We start from the raw sequence: 20,285 nt of genomic DNA, 5'->3' as shown, positions 1-20,285 counted from the left end.
AACAACGCGTGTAAAAACCAGTATTATGAGTGATTCTGTACCCTGCTCTACAGAACTGCAGGAGTCATCCAAGCAGTTCCCTCGAGTCCTCGCTGTGCACTGTGCCCGATACACACAAACGGTGATGTATCCTTCATAGACTTTAATCAATGTGATGTTTTGTAATCGGGTTCACTACACTGTACTGATGCACATAATGGTGACAACAAGGAGAGGACATTACAGTCTCCAAATCTCTACAAAGTGAATCCACTTGCAACATAACTGGCGAGGGAAAGCGCCCCTTACTCTGACTAGGATTGTGGCTGCCGCTTGAACAGCATTATGCTTATTACGCTTCTCATTACGGTTATGAGAAACTTGAGGATTTATCAAAAGCGCATAATGTGAATTCAGCAATATGAAGTGTGACAATTGTACCATTAAGAACACATCTGACAGAACTGATAAATACAATAAGAGATTGGAATGATGTGAAGAGATAAAAAAACAAATTTACAACGAAGGGGAGAAAATAACAAAGGAAACATTTAGAAATAGGGAATGCTGACGAATGTGGTTCAGAGTCGAAACAGTTGATGTAAAAGAATTTCCTTTGAGAAGTGCATGGAGGAGCGTATGTGCATGTGCCGTGGTCGAGAGCTGATCTTTTGACATTCTGGGCACATTTCCACAAGCTTAGAAGCAGCCAGAAAAGTGGTGCTCAGAGGGGGAAGATTGTAACTGTTTTGAAGGTGCTTTGGATGGGTTTGAATATGGTCTTTGAAATTGTTGTCCCTAGAGATTTCTGGAATGACTTAAAGTTGGTTGTAAACTGGCCAGTTGAGGAGCCACAGAGTGAAGCGCCTCAAAATAACCAGAGATTGTTGTGCAAAAGTATAAAGAGTTGATCATTCAATTTAAAGACAAAGGATTAAGCAAGTCAATTGATTAAAAATAATGAGAGCGACACAAGTTTGTGCAGATTTACACAATATAGCAAAGTCGAAGACCGGACAAAGAGGGCGCGTGTGGTTTTGTGTCTGCCTGTCTTTTAGCGTTGCATCCAGAAATGTCTTTTCTCAAGGTATCAGTTTTACTAACCATGGCAATATAAATACCTAAAATATTAATAGTGTGCAGAATAAGACACACTCTTTGCCATGCTTGCAGCAAACTTGTAAATGGGAACATGAATCAGATGGCACAGAATGGGATGTCACAGCCAATGGTCCCAGCCCAACTGGCCTCTGTGACGAGCATGTAGAATCAAAGGCAGTCAAATTGGAACATTCCTTCAGTCTCGATGGCCCCACAGCCCAATACAGAATAAAATGCTAAATTCTCAACAAATTCAGGATTTCAACAAAATCCTTCAGTGATTAATACGGATTTTCCACATCTTGCATCTACACTAGCATTATGGGGCAAGATTCTAGAGTTTAGTGAATATTATAGTATTAGCTCTCAGCTGAGCCCGAGAGCCTGCCCCTTGAATGTTTTGATATTGCATACTATATTATTCACTGCACTCTAGAAAATCGTCCCATAATGCTTTGCAGGGCCTTTGGTTGGGATTGTATTTTTTTGCCCATAACTGTGCTTGGGGTGGTCCTAGGGGGCTGGGTCCACCACCAATCTTTCAGCTTGATGTGATCTTTGTGTTCAAGGCATCTGCTTGGTTCTCTCCCTAGGTTTGGGAGGACATCAAAATCATCACCTCTCTCACTGCTTGCTATATTTTCATTTTTACTTTTGTGAGATGATTATATGCATTTTAGCATGTAATATTAGAGTTATTTATGAGGTTTCTGTTTTATAAATTGTGGTGATACGGAATGGAGTTGCAGAGCGGAATGCACAGAGTTTTTGATCAATTCTGCATAATTCCGTGTAGTGGTACTCCGTCAACTACGCCCAGAACTTAGCAAACAGCTATAGGCTTGTGGCTTTAATCGATGTCGAGGTGAAATATTATGCTGGTCTACTTCTGGAAGATCTCATTACCTGGACAGATGAAAAATCTATTATACCCGTAAGTCAGACGGGCTTTTGAAAGGGCATGGGTACAACAACGAACATACTTGCCCTGTCCCTAATGATAGATGGAGCGAAAACAGCAAAACACCCCCTATTCATGTGTTTTATAGACTACTCGTAAGTGTTCGATAAAATCGACAGGAGCAAATTATGGCACAAGCTCAAGGATAAGTAAATACCATCACCTCTCCTAAACTAGTTAATTTTTCTCCACACAAATACGTGGGTACAAGTGTAGCTAGGAGATGGTAAGTTCCTGTCTCGAAACAGCCCTACAACCAAGGGACTCAAACAAGGGTGCGTCCTGGCACCGACACTTTTTAACGTGTATATGTCCGATCTATCATCAGAACTGGAAACCTGTAATTCGCATGCTCCAAAAATAGGAGGGCTGCTACTTTCCAACCTCCTGTATGCAGACGACCTCGTTCTGGTTAGTCGAACCCCCATTGGCCTTCAACATCTACTAGATACAACCAGTATATTCAGCAAACAATGGTTTAACCATCAACTATGACAAAATGAAGGTAATGAGGATTCATCCGAGAAAGAAAACCTCTAACTGCCGCTGGCCCCTGGCTAACTCAACAATAGAAGTAGTTGACCAATGCAAATACTTAGGAGTAATAATAGACAATAGAGGCACACTTAACTCACAAAAAGATGTCATCAAAAGAAGAGGCAACTCTATTGCGGCAGCAATGAAATCTATCAAACATAAAATCACCGGCCCAAATCTTACTCCACTTTTACAAGTCTGGCAAGGGAAGCCCATTCCGGCAATTACTTATGGGAGCGAGTGCCTGAGGGGAAGAGATGCGGCCATATTAGACAGCACTGTTTCAAGAGCAGCCAGAATGATTTTTAATCTACCCATGTACGTCTCACCGGCCCATATAAGGTTAGAGTTCGGCCTACAAAGCCAAGATTTGGCCCGCAAAGGAGCGTATGCCAAGAACTGGTACAAGAACATTGAATTCCTACCTATGGAACGAAATACATCGAAAGAGGGACTGTCCAGGTATGACCTATTTGATAGAATCAAAAGAGCGCCTGGGTCTGGAGGAACTTTGGAATGTCTCAGGGTCTTACAATTGTTTTAAACAAATCGTAAACAAAACAGTGAACAACCTATCCCTATTAGAAGACAAGGCGGTACTAACAGAAAGAAACCACGGATGGTTTGTTGTGCAAAGCTATGTCAAGTCTTCTCTGCAATCTTACCTAGGCGTAGGTTTCAACAGGAGGAAGAAAGAAAAATATCTTCATCTTCGAATGGGTATTTTACCAGCACTGCCGCACCTTCCCCCTTGGAAACGATCGCCGGGTCAGTCAAGATGCCGTTTATGTGAGGGAGCCAATGAAAGTGTATTACACCTTTTATGCATCTGCAGAGAACTACAAGCTGAACGTTGTCAGTTACTGAAGCCAGTCTTTGTAAGGATGGGGATAAGAACCTGCAGACAAGCTGTGATGGCAAGCCTCTGAGGTGGAGACGTTCAGCTAGCGTGCCGCTTTGTGCAATTTATGGAAGCGGTAGGGGAGAAACTTGGATCATTGAACACTTCACCATTGCAATAAAAAGATATTCCAGTGACACCTCACAGCAAACAACATATACCTAGGGTACCCCTCACCCGGATGACATAAGCTCCAGCAAACAGTCAACAGAAATTTACTGCTGCAGCTGCCCACAAAGCAACTGACAATTGCACACTTACCCCTCCACTGAGAACTGAGTACTCGTTTTATCAAATTTTAAGTCTTCTTGTATTGTATTGGACTACAATTTTTATAATTGTATCATTACTTTTAGCATAATGCACGGATATTTTATGGCATATTATTTTTAATTAGTTTCAAACTATTGACTTTGCTGCTATAACTTTTCTTTTTATGAGGAATTGTAAAGTTTTAGTTAACTAGACAATAAACTACTTACATTACATTACAAATAATGCGTTCTCTCCGTCTAAAAACTTATAAAATGTACTGTTTTGCGATATTTGCTGGAATTGTTTTATTTTACCCTTTTCCAAAAGGCAGACTACATGTCAGTCCTCTTACTGATTTTGTACTTAAGAACTTTTCCTTGATTTTTAACTAAGCAGATTCTATGTCAGTTTGCTGTTTGATATTATAGAAAAACGTTTTCTTATTTCTTAGCACACATTAGTTTTTTTGGGCTGTCTATGTAGTAATTTCTGATTCTGGCTTTTGATATACTTTAGAGGTTAACTGTATATGATCCTCCTGAAAATATTATGATGATTATTTCTCTGACTGAGTAACCATGTTTATGCCTTCAGTAATTATTTTAAACATTTAATAAAGCCTTATAGCTTGTTGTAGCTCCAAAGGCAAGGGCCTTTACCAAGAGGGCAATCCTTTAATGGACATAATTACCTGCTATGGCTGACTATAAGGTCATTACAACATTTGCCCCATGAGGGCAGAATGTGTTAATTAATAAAACAAAGATGTCCCAGAGACCGAGGGGGTTGAAACACCTCCGGTTCTTCAAAACCTTTGTTTCACAGCTGTTAGTGTGAATGTTCAACAGTTAACAGCCGCATGCAGGACCACGGGGGTTAATTGTTGAACATTCACAGCAATAGCTGTGAAAGGAGGCTGAAGTCAGCCCCTGGTTCTCCCTGAGCTCAGCTAAACTGCTTTTCATCATTCAGTTGAGCCAGGGAGATGCCGGAGCTGAGTCGAAATCCCCCCTCTTCCTTCTGAGATGCCAGTGACACTGCGAGCTGCGGGAGGAAGAAGGGGGGAGGCTCCTGTGTGCCTTGCTGCAGGCTCTATCTTCTGCCTTCTCCTGCCCAACCCATATATTTCGGAGAGGCAGGGGAAAGAGAGAGGCAGAGGCTGTGTATTAGGACATTGTAATGTTGAGAGCAGCGGGCCTATATCAGGTTTTAGAGGCTGCTGCTGCTCCGTTGTCTTCAGTGGAGATTTCAACATTCCAATGTTCTAAGCTTTGTCTTGCAAGGATTTATTCCAAATTCTAGTCCTTGGGTCGCCGTCCTATAGAGCTCACAAGACACTGACCCCCTGCATCACACCTTTAGATAATTTATAAATAAAAAGCGCCAACACATTGATGCTTTGCTGCTTCCATTGCTCAGCATGCGAACTCTGCACCAGCTTGAGCTTGAACTGCTGTTGCTCAGAGAACATGGTTTGTATAAATCTAAGAGTCTGGTTGACTGATTTATGAACGGTGCACAGAATTATGTACAAGGACTTTAACATGCCTTTTGTGAACCAGATTGTTTTGATTTGCAAGTTTCATGGGCTGAAAATGGGAAGATGCGCATTATGAAGACGTGGACTGGGTTGTTTGGGTCTGTTCTCTGAGACTGTGGGTGCACTCCATATTCACAGAGACCTTTTCCAGCGAGGGATCGTGGTTCTTGAACCAAAAAAAGTATTTATTCATAACCAGAGTTGCTTGACAATGGCCTCCAGAGAACAAGAGATTCTTTTGTTTTGGAAGTTCAGGACGGTTATTTGGAAGATGGGATGAAGTGTGATTGTCGTCTGATGCTCAACTATTTCTTTACTTCCTTTCAAGGTATTCTGGGATGACCAGGCAGTGCAACGTGGCTGCCACCCTTGGTGGAACAAAAAATAATATAACTGTCAGGTAAGGATTCTTATAACTCCAAGTTTCCTTTTCCCCGGTTTCTTCTTTCTCTATTCCCTTTCTTGATCTCTGTTTTTTTTGTCTCTTCAGCTTTAACATTTGACTCCCTCTCTGCACTATTCTTGTTGTTATCAAACTTCTGATAATCACCTGATGGAGCCACATTCCTCCTGGAACATGTTGGGGTGTAGTGATAGTCCAGTTCCTTTTTAGATCCAAATGGAGGAAGGACCTTCGCACTCCTGGCTATTCTGTATGCTCAAAGGTATAGGTGTGATTGGTGGTGATTGGTTATCCCCCTGAGTTTGGGGAACAAAGTTAATGAGAATGATTTGCGCAGTTCCCTGCAGGAGAGAGCGTCCCCAATCGCACTCCTTGGATTTGTTCAATAAACTTTAAACCATTGGTAAATGTTTTCAAAGCGCCAATTTTTATTTATCTTCTTTTGTTCTTGTCAATTACTTTCATCATTGACCTTGATAATGTGATATTCACTATATTTTTTGTTTCTGTGCCCAATGCATTTCGGGCCTCGCCCTTCATCAGGGGATTAATCTGAAAGTAATTTACCCAGTCTTTTTTTTTTTTTTTTTTTTCTTTTTTTTGAAACCGTTTATTGCAATCTCAAATAGTTACAAGTATGGGCCTACAACCGTCCGGCCGGCCGCTAGAGTGGAGAAGCATATGACATACATACAAAGAAAGGCTCTTGGCGGTGCAAAAAGGTAAATCAGGAGATATCAATAGCGCGGGCCACATGGCTCCAAGCCCACAATACGGTTTCATTTTGTAAAAACACAACAACACAAAAACCACACCCGCAAGGCAACCCGCAATCCGAAGTGACCGCACGCGCTCCTTAAATGGGGGACCCCAACCAGCCGCAAGACTCTAAAGAGGGGAATGGGAACAGATCAGGGACTGGGGAACCCCGTGCCGATGGCTGGGGGAGGGGGTCAGCTAGGGGGACGGAGCTGGTGAGGCAGCAGGCAGCAATGGTGGCTCACAAATACCCCCGCGGTAGACGTTCCAGGGGCCCCAGATTTTCACCCACGCCCCAGGCTTACCCCTCGCCACATACACCACCTTTTCACGGAACATACACCAATCCATGTGCTCTTTCCAGGCCGACACCGCCGGGGGCCTCTGGGATCCCCACAATTGAGCAATGTCACGCTTAGCTATCATGTATCCCAGAGTCACCCATCGCGTCTGCGGAACCGAATAGTCAGTTGGTTCCCACACATTCAGCAAGCATCTCCTCGCTTCAGGCAGCAGCGCGACACGCGTAACCACTCGCAGGACCTCATGCACACCACGCCAGAATCGCTCCACCTTCGGGCATTCCCACAGAATATGCAAGAAAGTTGCCAAAGCACCACAGCCACGCTTACACAGTCCATCCTCAGCAAAGCCCATACGCAGAAGCCTTGGCCCCGTCACGTAAACCCGGTGGAGGATCTTAAGCTGGACGAAGCGAAGGCGAGCCGGAATGGCCACCTCCTTCGGAGAGGCCACCGCGGAAATCCAGTCCTCGTCGTCCAACTCCAGCCCATCGGCGACCCAGGCCTCGCGGAGGCCAGCCAGCAGGCCCGATCGGTCGTTAATCAGTTTTTTATATATAAGGGAGATCGTGCTGTCTGGGACATGGCCATCCAGCACTCTGTCCTCCAGGGGGGAAGACTCCGGAATGGATGCGACATCCGGGAAGATGGAGCCCAGTGCGTGACGGACTTGCAAGTACCGAAAGTATTCACTGCCTTGCAACTGAAACTCCGTCTGCAGCGTCTCGAACGTTTTAAATCCCCCCCTCGTCCAGAGATCTCCCACTGTACTGATGCCGATCGTGTCCCACTTCTCGAAGCCCTTCGAGGTCCACAGGGAGCCCAACCTCTCAGACGCATATAGCGGTGACGCCCGGGTCAAACGGTCCTTCCACCCCATAGCTGCGTTAGCCGCGTGCCATACTCGCACCATGACACGCGTCGGTCCCGTCAGGCGGGGGTCAGGCGCACCAGAGTAGAGCGCTCGATTGTAGTCGCCACCAGGCAGGAGCATCTTGTCCATTTCAAATGCCGGGTTCAGGGCGGGCCCGTAGAGGCCGTGATTAATTGCAGCTAGCTGGGAGGCCCAGTAATACCGTTTAATATCCGGGAGGGCAACCCCCCCATCGTACCACGGGAGCGTCAATTTAGCCAAGGCGATACGCGGCCTCCCGTCCCAGAACAGGCGACGCTGCAGACTCTCCACCTCACGGAAGTAGCGCGCCGGGACCAAGTCCATAGTGTTCTGGAGAGCGTACAGGAAGCGCGGCAACGACATCATCTTAAACAAGGCCGCTCGGCCGAGCGGCGAAAGCGGCAGGCGCCGCCAACGCACAACGTCCTCCTTCAAGCGCTGGAGGGGGGGTAGCAAATTCCGCTCGTAGCGGGCCTCCGGGTCCAGAGTAATGTATATACCCAGGTACCGAAACCCCTGGGAGGCAATCTGGATCGGACAGTCCCGCGGGAGGACGGGAGCCTCCCCGGAAAGCACATATACACAGGATTTAGCCCAGTTGATGACAAGGCCTGAGTTGCGACCGAATGAGCGCAAAACATCAACCAGGACAATCAGTGATTTACGCGGGGAGGCGAGATACAAGAGGATATCGTCAGCGTAGAGGGACACGCGGTCCTCATGCTCGGGGGTCCAGCGGAGACCACGGATGGAAGGGTGCCACCGCAGCCACTCCGCCAGGGGTTCCAAGGCCAGTGCAAACAGGAGAGGCGACAAGGGGCAACCCTGTCGCGTGCCCCGTCCCAGCGCGAATGGGGCCGAGACTCGTCCATTCACCACCACCTGCGCCAATGGGCCCGAATACAACAATTTGACCCAGCTGATGAATCCCGGTCCAAAGCCAAACTTCGCCAGCATCGCCCAAATGTATGGCCACTCGAGCGTATCAAACGCCATGGTGGCGTCCAAGGACACCAAGATGGCCGGTTCCCGCACAAACGGAACACGCGTGAGCACCCCGTGCAGGCGCCGCAAATTAAGGGCCGTGTTGCGATGGGGTATAAAGCCGGACTGGTCTTGGTGGACCAAATCGCCCACCACGCCGACCAGCCGGTTGGCGAGCACCTTGGCGAGGATTTTCGGCTCCGCATTCAAGAGCGAGATAGGCCTATAGGATGTGACCCGCTCACGGGGTCTTCCCTCCTTGTGGATCACCACGATTGTGGCCAGACGCTGGTCCGGCGGAAGGGAGCCCCGCGAGCGGGCCGCCAGGAACATTGCGCGAAGGTGGGGCGCCAGTACATCCGGTCGCAGCTTATACAGCTCGATAGGGATGCCATTGGGGCCCATGGCCTTGCCAGATGCGACCGAGCGGATGGCAAGGGCAATTTCGTCTGAGGTGGGAGGAGCCTCCAACGACTCCCTGTCCTCCACCGACAGGGAGGGCAGCGCGATGTCCCGAAGCAGGGCATGGGAATCCTCCTCCGAGCAGGGAGAAACCGGGGAATACACCTCGCGGAAATGATCCGCGAAGCAGGAGACAATGGCTTCCGGCTCGGTGACACGTACACCATCCATTCTCTCGATCAGCGGAACCACACGACTCGCTCTCTCCTTTTTGTCCAACCACGCAATCAATTTACCAGCCTTATCACCCACATCATACAGTCGCCCCTGCTGCCCTCTACTGAGGCCCCTGGCCGCCTCCGTGACGAGGGCCCTATAGGCCGCCTGCTTGAGGTGAAGAACATGTAATGCGGCATCCGTCACCCCGCTCCCCAGGTCACCCTCCAGTTCAGTAATCTCGGCCTCCACCCGGGTCACCTCCTCCCGCTCGCGCCTCCGGGCATGGGAGATAAAGGAGAGGGCCTCCCCTCTGAGAACTGTTTTAAAGGCCTCCCACAGGGAGATAGCCGAAGGGACAGACCCCACATTCTCCTCAAAGTACCGCTGCAAGGATTTAATCAAGTCAGCACGAATAGTGGGGTCGCGCAGGTACCAGGCATTGATTGGGGCTACCCTGCCCTCCCCCCTCGGGAAGACATCAAAGTGCAACAGTAGTGGGGAGTGATCTGAAATACCCCGCGCCAGATGGCGCACCTCTCCCACTCTCCCAGCATAGGCCGCAGGGACAAGGACATAATCAAGCCGCGAGAGGCTACCATGGGCACCCGAATGGAAGGTGTACTGCAGCTGCGCGGGATGCTTTAGTCGCCAGCAATCCACCAATCCCAGTGTGTCTAAAAGGCCGGACAGCCACGCCTGTGCCCGGGGGAGGTCCCTAGGGGGATGACGATCCATAGACCCAGAAGCCACCGCATTGAAGTCCCCCCCCACTATCAGAAGCCCACCCGGGAGGTCAAGGAGGAGGCGCCACAGGTCCGCAAACGTGGTAGATTGTAACCCCGGTGGAACGTACACTGATACAAAAACGACTACTCTGCCCTCCATTCTACCCACCAAGACAGTGTAGCGTCCCCTCCCATCATGGCGCACCTCATCAATCTCCAACGGGAGCGAGTTCTTAACCATGATGCCCACCCCCCGCGAGCCCGAGGTGAAGCCCGAGTGGGCCACCAAGCGATAGCCTCGCCGATTCATGGCATGAAAGGAATTACCAATAAGGTGTGTCTCCTGCAGGAAGACCAGATCTGGTGAAATTCGTTTCAGATACTGCAGGACCACACCACGCTTAATCCTATCCCCCAGTCCGTTAACGTTCCACGACAACACAGTCAAATCCCTACCCCCCATCACACATAGAAGCCATCAGTCGTCCCCCAAAGAGCCTCTCGAAAACACCAATACAGTAAAGGGTTTGCCTTGCGGTACAAAAAAACAACACTCCACCCCCACCCACCCATCCCAACAGAACTCCCCCCTCCCTGCACCCCTGCATGAGCCCAGACAGCCCCCCCAAAGTGCAGTGTGCCTGTCGCCCCATAGATGAAAAACTAACTAGTCCCCCAGAGGAGGAGGGAAAGCCCCCAATAGACCCCGTACGACCTCCACAGGAGGGGAACATACACGATCAGTAAATGGTAACAAGAATGTTGTCCAGAGCAAGGCCTACTATTCACCCCTCAGTTCTGGTCCGGCGAGCCCTCCCCGCCAACCGCACCCCCCTCACCCCCCCGGCCCCGATCCCCAGGCAAAGTGTCCAACCAGTCCCCAGTCGCCTCGGGACGGTCAAAAAAGTGCGTGCGGCCATCCACCTCTACCCGCAGCTTAGCTGGAAAAAGCATTGAGTACTTAAGGTTCAGGTCCCGTAGGCGACGTTTCACTCCGAGAAAACTCAGTCTCTGCTTTTGGACCGCCGGAGTAAAGTCAGGGTAGAAATTCACGTCCATGTTGTCGAGCCTGACCGGTCCCTGTAGCCGAGAAGTCTGCAGGATAGCGTCTCTATCCCGAAAGTTGAAAATCCGGGCAATGAGAGGCCGCGGCGGGGCTCCAGCCTTAGGTCTTCCTCCGGGGACCCTGTGGGCACGTTCCACCGCAAAGAGTTTACTCAGCCCCCGGGGCTGGAGACGGGTGAGAATCAGGTCCTCCACAAACAGGTCCGCCACCTCCTCCTCTCGTCCCTCCGGCACCCCGATAATGCGAACATTGTTCCTCCGGGCTCGACCCTCTGAGTCCTCCAGTCGACGGTCCATCAGGGCGCTCGCCTGGCCAAGCCGGTGCACCTCCTTTTGGAGGGCCGCCACGTCTGTTGTGAGGCTCGAGGTAGTGTGGGCCAGAGAATCGACCCGGTCATTCGTTTTGGACAAGTCGGCCCTCACCAGGCCCACATCCACGAGGACCGAGTCTATCTTCTGCGCCAGAGTGTCGAAGCGCTGGTCCACCGAGGCCTTCATCTCGGCGATGGCGCCCATGACGTCTCGGAGGGTCAGATCCGCGGGCTGAGCAGACGTATCAGTCGGGCCCGCTGGGGACGTACGCGGCGCCTCCGGAGATCCCTTCTGGAGGGTGTAGCGGTCCATACTGTTGGACTGATGGGCCGGGCCACGGCGGGTCGATTTCACCTTTGCCCGGTCGCCATCTTGCTTTGTGGCCATGGCTGTACTCCCAAAGTCGTGCCAATCTCCTCGAAAGGGCCGAAAAACCAGTTCACGGGTTCCGGGGGGGGGGTGACCACAGGACCGCAGGACGACACACAGCCGGCGGGTCGGCCGGGCACCCGGACAAGGCCACACCACCGCACACTGCCCCGCAACCCTACCTCGCTTGAGAGCAAGGAGGGCGCAAAAGCGAAAGTGAAAGCGCGGGGTACGCGAGTCGCCCAGCCCTGCCCGCCGCTGTTGTTCACTTTGTCCCCGGATCGCCCCACAACTCCAATCCGGGGGGCCGGCGTGGAGAAGGCCGCAACCTCCAATCGGTGCTTCCGCCGGTGTCCGAGGTCCGATTCGGAAACGGAAAACGGGTGTCGCCTCAGCTCGGGTTCACAGACACAGTCCCCTCATTTAGGACAGGATATAATCAGGATTAATGCAGGAGGTCGCAGAGGTCCTCGGGAGCTTCGCACCTACGCGGCCATCTTGGTTGCGCGCTAGGCTCCTCCATTTACCCAGTCTTTGATCGAGTTATAAACCATTCTTTTAACTGAATACCAACCACACATTTATATTGAATGTAGACTGTGGTGAATATCTGCCTTTATGTTTTCAGATTAAGCCCCTGATTGATGAAGAGGCGAGGCCGAAATGCATTGATACAAAAACGACTACTCTGCCCTCCATTCTACCCACCAAGACAGTGTAGCGTCCCCTCCCATCATGGCGCACCTCATCAATCTCCAACGGGAGCGAGTTCTTAACCATGATGCCCACCCCCCGCGAGCCCGAGGTGAAGCCCGAGTGGGCCACCAAGCGATAGCCTCGCCGATTCATGGCATGAAAGGAATTACCAATAAGGTGTGTCTCCTGCAGGAAGACCAGATCTGGTGAAATTCGTTTCAGATACTGCAGGACCACACCACGCTTAATCCTATCCCCCAGTCCGTTAACGTTCCACGACAACACAGTCAAATCCCTACCCCCCATCACACATAGAAGCCATCAGTCGTCCCCCAAAGAGCCTCTCGAAAACACCAATACAGTAAAGGGTTTGCCTTGCGGTACAAAAAAACAACACTCCACCCCCACCCACCCATCCCAACAGAACTCCCCCCTCCCTGCACCCCTGCATGAGCCCAGACAGCCCCCCCAAAGTGCAGTGTGCCTGTCGCCCCATAGATGAAAAACTAACTAGTCCCCCAGAGGAGGAGGGAAAGCCCCCAATAGACCCCGTACGACCTCCACAGGAGGGGAACATACACGATCAGTAAATGGTAACAAGAATGTTGTCCAGAGCAAGGCCTACTATTCACCCCTCAGTTCTGGTCCGGCGAGCCCTCCCCGCCAACCGCACCCCCCTCACCCCCCCGGCCCCGATCCCCAGGCAAAGTGTCCAACCAGTCCCCAGTCGCCTCGGGACGGTCAAAAAAGTGCGTGCGGCCATCCACCTCTACCCGCAGCTTAGCTGGAAAAAGCATTGAGTACTTAAGGTTCAGGTCCCGAAGGCGACGTTTCACTCCGAGAAAACTCAGTCTCTGCTTTTGGACCGCCGGAGTAAAGTCAGGGTAGAAATTCACGTCCATGTTGTCGAGCCTGACCGGTCCCTGTAGCCGAGAAGTCTGCAGGATAGCGTCTCTATCCCGAAAGTTGAAAATCCGGGCAATGAGAGGCCGCGGCGGGGCTCCAGCCTTAGGTCTTCCTCCGGGGACCCTGTGGGCACGTTCCACCGCAAAGAGTTTACTCAGCCCCCGGGGCTGGAGACGGGTGAGAATCAGGTCCTCCACAAACAGGTCCGCCACCTCCTCCTCTCGTCCCTCCGGCACCCCGATAATGCGAACATTGTTCCTCCGGGCTCGACCCTCTGAGTCCTCCAGTCGACGGTCCATCAGGGCGCTCGCCTGGCCAAGCTGGTGCACCTCCTTTTGGAGGGCCGCCACGTCTGTTGTGAGGCTCGAGGTAGTGTGGGCCAGAGAATCGACCCGGTCATTCGTTTTGGACAAGTCGGCCCTCACCAGGCCCACATCCACGAGGACCGAGTCTATCTTCTGCGCCAGAGTGTCGAAGCGCTGGTCCACCGAGGCCTTCATCTCGGCGATGGCGCCCATGACGTCTCGGAGGGTCAGATCCGCGGGCTGAGCAGACGTATCAGTCGGGCCCGCTGGGGACGTACGCGGCGCCTCCGGAGATCCCTTCTGGAGGGTTTAGCGGTCCATACTGTTGGACTGATGGGCCGGGCCACGGCGGGTCGATTTCACCTTTGCCCGGTCGCCATCTTGCTTTGTGGCCATGGCTGTACTCCCAAAGTCGTGCCAATCTCCTCGAAAGGGCCGAAAAACCAGTTCACGGGTTCCGGGGGGGGGGTGACCACAGGACCGCAGGACGACACACAGCCGGCGGGTCGGCCGGGCACCCGGACAAGGCCACACCACCGCACACTGCCCCGCAACCCTACCTCGCTTGAGAGCAAGGAGGGCGCAAAAGCGAAAGTGAAAGCGCGGGGTACGCGAGTCGCCCAGCCCTGCCCGCCGCTGTTGTTCACTTTGTCCCCGGATCGCCCCACAACTCCAATCCGGGGGGCCGGCGTGGAGAAGGCCGCAACCTCCAATCGGTGCTTCCGCCGGTGTCCGAGGTCCGATTCGGAAACGGAAAACGGGTGTCGCCTCAGCTCGGGTTCACAGACACAGTCCCCTCATTTAGGACAGGATATAATCAGGATTAATGCAGGAGGTCGCAGAGGTCCTCGGGAGCTTCGCACCTACGCGGCCATCTTGGTTGCGCGCTAGGCTCCTCCATTTACCCAGTCTTTGATCGAGTTATAAACCATTCTTTTAACTGAATACCAACCACACATTTATATTGAATGTAGACTGTGGTGAATATCTGCCTTTATGTTTTCAGATTAAGCCCCTGATTGATGAAGAGGCGAGGCCGAAATGCATTGGGCACAGAAACAAAAAATATAGTGAATATCACATTATCAAGGTCAATGATGAAAGTAATTGACAAGAACAAAAGAAGATAAATAAAAATTGGCGCTTTGAAAACATTTACCAATGGTTTAAAGTTTATTGAACAAATCCAAGGAGTGCGATTGGGGACGCTCTCCCCTGCATTGAGCTGCGCAAATCATTCTCAGTTCCTTTTTAGGTCAGTTTTGCCCAGCAGTTCCTTAACTATTAGCACATTTGTCTCCTCCTCTACACCACATAATACTATCCTCCCTCGGTCTGTTCTTTCGGCATCTTTTCTCTCTGGATCTGACTTCCATCTTTTTGCGTTCTCCTACCCTTTTCTATCTTGTCTACTAAAAGCAAAAGACACAGTACATATGCGTGGACACAGGGCTTGCTTTAGGGTGGTGCGACCGGTGGAGCTGCACCTGGTGATGACCTTGGGGGCACTGTGGTTAGAAGTAAGTTATGGGTTTACAAGCATCTGCTGCAGAGTTTCCTGTGCTGGACCCTGTGGTGAGAATGGAAGATAGCCTTTTTTTCTCTTTCCTCTGTTTTGTGTTATTCTTTTCTTGACCCTTTTTGGTTTCCTTTAAGGTTGTGCTGTTTTTTTCTCTTTTTCAGGTGTTGCAGTGCCCAGGTCCTGTCGGAGGAGCGTGATGAGTTCTGGACCACCAAGTAAGTCCAATATTATCCGCACAATTTGAAATAGTGAATTCCACTGAGCTAACTGGACACAGCCTCAGTCTACGGTGGCATTTAAAGTAAGCCTGGGCAAAGCACTACGCTACGCTCGCGTAGTTTGCAAAGTTTGCGCTGCTTTGCGCTACACGAATTGCACGTAGCACAGTGCAAACACGCCTAGCATAGTGCAGCCGTCATTTTTTGCTTGCTCGCGGTCCTCAACGTCAAGTTGGTGACCACGAGCAAGCAAAATGACATCCCGGCGAGACTTTTTCCTCGTTCGCGATCAGCAACATCAAGTTATCATAAACATCCCGGCGAGATTCTCAACGCGGGGAGGTCAGGTTCCTCATTGCGAGTGGTCGCGTATGCTCGCGACCGCTCGCGATGAGAAACTACCAGTTTGCATTGAGAAAGCTGCCGCTCGAGTAAAAATCTACTCAAGCGGCAGAAAACTACAGCTCGCACTGTGCAAGATGCCGTTTTCAATAATTGCACAGTGCCGGATGCTTGTCCGCACTGTGCAATCAATGAAAACGGCATCTTGCGCAGTGTGAACAGGGTACTACGCAGTTCGCGAAATGCTACGCGTAGTACGCGTAGTGCGAAGTGCACTTTGCGTAGCTACGCATAGCGCTACTTCGCAAACTACGCCCAGGGTTAATTTAAAGCACTGAGTGCAACAAGGCCAATTCCATTGTTCAATAAAATGTACCTTCATAAATAACTGGGAAAATGAATAGATGAACAGTTTATGTGGGTAGAGAAGTAAATAACATCTGATAATTCATTAAAAGTATTACGAATATCTCATTGTGATGCCAGCCTTTGCCACAGAATTTGTAAATTGATAGTGTTGGCTGCTTCTGAGAATCTGTGCCACAATATATGTGCAACTTGTGTTTCTTTCTTAAATATTAATTACGTTTGCTCTCACGTCCTTGAGTTCCAGTGATAAATAATTTTTCTTTGTGTTCATTTACAATCTCTGACTCCATTTCTACAGGTGACTGAAGCATGAACAGAAAAAAGAAGGTTTAAATTTAGTGAAACACAACGAAATGGATTATTTCAAGGAAAGTTAAAACATTCTTGAGCTCCAGAAAAGAAACACATTCTATGTGCCAGGAATGGTGAGGATGTTGGAGCGGAAGAAACTGGTGAATGTGAAAGTTGTCAAATCCGTAAATGAAAATGACCATAAATGTTTACCAAGTGTCAGTAACTGAGATTAAGGAGAATATTGGCCACAATTGATCCCCACGCCGTGCACTTGAGAAAACTCAGTGCTGTAAATTCTGTTTGATGGTTTATGAGAAATGCTTTGGAGACCCAAACCCTCCCCAACAGATCAGCATCCGTAGATGTGTTGTGATGTGACAGAACCGTCAAAAAGACTAATATCCCCGGTTCACAAGCTCAAGCTTTTGTCTCCGTCTCCTGTGTTTCAGAGGAAAGAAAAGATTGTTTAAAAGAAACAAATTGTAAATACTCTTTCTCAGATGTCGTTTCGGCAAAGATGCTGGATTATCATTTCCAATATAGGAAGATTTTCCCCCACCAACTCTGTCTCTTGGGTTGATCCGAGTAGTTTCGAAGTGTCCTGCAACTTCAAAGTGGATCATGTACCTGTCTTAACCACTGAACAAAAAAGTATAGACTGGCACAGAAAGTATTAAAGGAGTCATTGTTATGCTATTGATAATTCATAAACCACCCTGGCTTGCCCTAATCATCTGTCATTACTTGTATGAACAATCATACCGAACAGGCAAACACTAAAGCCCAAAGACCTTATCAGTGCTTTTAAAACTCCTAAATCACATGTGATAAACTAGAATCACTAAATGAGACTAATTAAACTTGAGAGAATTCACCCGGGAATAACTTGGAGAAAATGAATCCATGGGAGGCCTCTTAGTAAATACAAGGGCTCCTCAGTGAAAGTTTATAAGACAAGTGAGATAGGTGCCTTTAAAGGTAAGAAAATGATCTCTAGGTAAAAGCTATCATTAGTTAAATACTTATGTTAAGAAGAGCATCTGCAGTGTAGTTTAGAAGTTAATACTGAGTTGTAACATAAACAAGTACACAATCAGAAATCTAATTCAGTCTTAAGATGACATGTATCCAGGAACAAACCCAACTTGGAGAAACAAACAACTCGATAAGTGCAATGAATGTGAGAACATCTTTAGTTATCAATCCCACCTCACTAAATATAATAGAACTGATACTGGACAAAAACCTTTTCAGTGCCCTGAATGCCAGAAAGGCTTCAGTCGCAAATCCAACCTTACGGTACATGAAAGAACCTACACTGGACAAAAACATTATCAGTGCTCTGAATGCTGGAAACGCTTCAGTCGGAAATCCAGCCTCACTGTGCATGAAAGAACCCACACTGGACAAAAACCTCATCAGTGTTCTGAATGCTGGAAAAGCTTCAGTCGGAAATGCCACCTTACGGTACATCAAAGAACCCACACTGGACAAAAACATTATCAGTGCTCTGAATGCCAGAAAAGCTTCAGACAGAAAATAGGTCTCACTCGCCATGAGAGCACTCACACTGGGAAAAAACCTTATCAGTGCTCAGAATGCTGTAAAAGATTCAGTCAAAAATCCGACTTTACGGTACATGAAAGGACCCACACTGGGTATAAACCGTATCAGTGCTCTGAATGCTGGAAAAGCTTCAGTCACAAATCAAGTGTCGCTATACACACAAGAACCCACACTGGACAAAAACCATATCAGTGCTCCACGTGCAGAAAAAGATTCAGTTTTAGGAGCAGTCTGATTCAACATCAGGGAACCCACACTGGACAAAAACCTTATCAGTGCTCTGAATGCTATAAAAGATTCTATCACAATTCCGGTTTAACTGTACATGAGAAAATCCATACTGGGCTCAGACCGTATCAGTGTTCAGAATGTCAGAAAAGCTTCAGTCAGAAAATAACTCTCACTCACCATGAGAGAACTCACACTGGGCAAAAACCTTATCAGTGCTCTGAATGCTTGAAAAGCTTCAGTCGGAAATTTACTCTCTCACAACATGAGGGAACTCACACTGGGCACAAACCTTATCAGTGTTCTGAATGCTGGAAAAGCTTCAGTCGGAAATCTACTCTCTCACAACATGAGGTAGCCCACACTGGGCAAAAACCTTATCAGTGCTCTGAATGCCAGAAAAGGTTCAAATTGAAAAAATGTCTCACTAGACATGAAAGAACTCACACTGGGCAAAAACCTTATCAGTGCTCTGAATGCTGGAAACGCTTCAGTTATAAATCCAGCCTTACTGTACATGAAAGAACCCACACTGGGCATAAACCGTATCAGTGCTCTGAATGCCCGAAAACATTCTATGAGAGATCCAGTTTAATTAAACACGAGAGAACTCACACTGGACAAAAACCTTATCAGTGCTCTGAATGCTGGAAAAGCTTCAGTCAGAAAGCCCACCTTACTGCACATGAAAGAACCCACACTGGCCATAAACCGTATCAGTGCTCTGAATGCCCGAAAACATTCTATGACAGATCCAGTTTAATTAAACACGAGAGAACTCACACTGGACAAAAACCTTATCAGTGCTCTGAATGCTGGAAACGCTTTAGTCATAAATCCAGCCTTACTGTACATGAAAGAACTCACACTGGGCATAAACCGTATCAGTGCTCTGAATGCCCGAAAACATTCTATGAGAGATTCAGTTTAATTAAACATGAGAGAACTCACACTGGACACAAACCTTATCAGTGCTCTGAATGCTGGAAAAGCTTCAGTCAGAAAGCCCACCTTACTGCACATGAAAGAACCCACACTGGCCATAAACCGTATCAGTGCTCTGAATGCCCAAAAAGTTTCTATTACAAATCTGGTTTAACTGTACATGAGAGAATCCATACTCGGCTCAAACCGTATAAGTGTTCTGAAAGCCAGAAAAGCTTCAGTCATAAAATAACACTCACTAGACATGAGAGAACTCCCACTGGGCACAAACCTTATTAGCTCTCTGAATGCTGGAAAAGTTTCAGCCGGAAATCTGGTCTAGCTCAACCTGCAAGAACTTACCTGGAAAAAACCTTGTCCTTGTTCTAAATGCCAGGGAAGCGACAGCTGGCGATTCAGTTTGATTCAACAAGAGAGAACCCACAACGTAAAAGAAAATGATCCGTGCTTTCAATGTGACAAAAACTCCAGTTGTAAATGCAACCTCTCTACATGAGAGAGACAATGTGGGAGAATAAAAGGTGCTCACTGTAAATCCTGAGGAGGAGCTTTCAGCACCGCAAAACCTTCAGATGAAGCAGCCACAAAGACATCAATCCATTGATTGTCCTGCAAACTCTACTGAGAAAAGCACACAGCGAGGGATGGAAATGCTTGAATTAACTTCATTCCTTAGTAACTATTTGTGGCCTCATTCCATTCAGTGTGTTTTTTCTCCTGAATGTTTATAATCCATGGCTCCAACCCACAAGGTCCATTCGATCCTGAACTTTGAGGCCACGCCGCTAGGATCTAGAATCCAAGTAACTTCAAACTGTTTCCAGCCTTAATGAGCCTCACCAGGGGGCAGCAGCAGGAGTCCCGTTGTCACAGGTCTCTATGGGACCAATATCTGTTCATGTCTGTGCCACGTAGGGCTGATCATCGAGAAAAACTAAAGGTGATGGAATGACTGGTAGTTGATCTTAGTAACATACCACCCCATCTTTCTCTAGTCTTTGTACTACTACAGACGAGGCCAACCATATGGAAACTATTCTTGTCACCACCCTAGATTTTCCTAATGACTTCTGTTCCAATGGGACACAGCCTCGTATTACAAAGATCCACTTTAGCGGCCTCTTTTCATGTCCTTTTTGCTACAAATGGAACCTGCTTCCCATCTGCTGAGGACAGTTTCACCAG

General features: G+C 48.8%; 1 long non-coding RNA gene and 1 pseudogene across 1 annotated transcript in view; both read left to right on the top strand.

Annotated features, from left to right (window-relative positions):
* The window catches only part of LOC146839131 (uncharacterized), a 70,459-nt gene extending 53,127 nt beyond the window's left edge, over positions 1-17,332 (top strand). The window contains exons 2-4 of the long non-coding RNA XR_014960794.1: positions 5,603-5,674; positions 15,300-15,353; positions 16,366-17,332. This is a non-coding gene — a long non-coding RNA (uncharacterized LOC146839131). The remainder of the gene's footprint in view (positions 1-5,602; positions 5,675-15,299; positions 15,354-16,365) is intronic.
* An 85-nt stretch (positions 17,333-17,417) lies between these two features.
* Positions 17,418-19,933, top strand: LOC146839130 (uncharacterized; annotated as a pseudogene).
* Positions 19,934-20,285: the final 352 nt, after the last annotated feature.

The sequence above is a fragment of the Triturus cristatus genome, chromosome 4_2 (assembly GCF_964204655.1).
Source record: "Triturus cristatus chromosome 4_2, aTriCri1.1, whole genome shotgun sequence".
In the NCBI taxonomy this organism is placed as follows: domain Eukaryota; kingdom Metazoa; phylum Chordata; class Amphibia; order Caudata; family Salamandridae; genus Triturus; species Triturus cristatus.
This window is presented reverse-complemented; position numbering and strand designations above follow the sequence as displayed.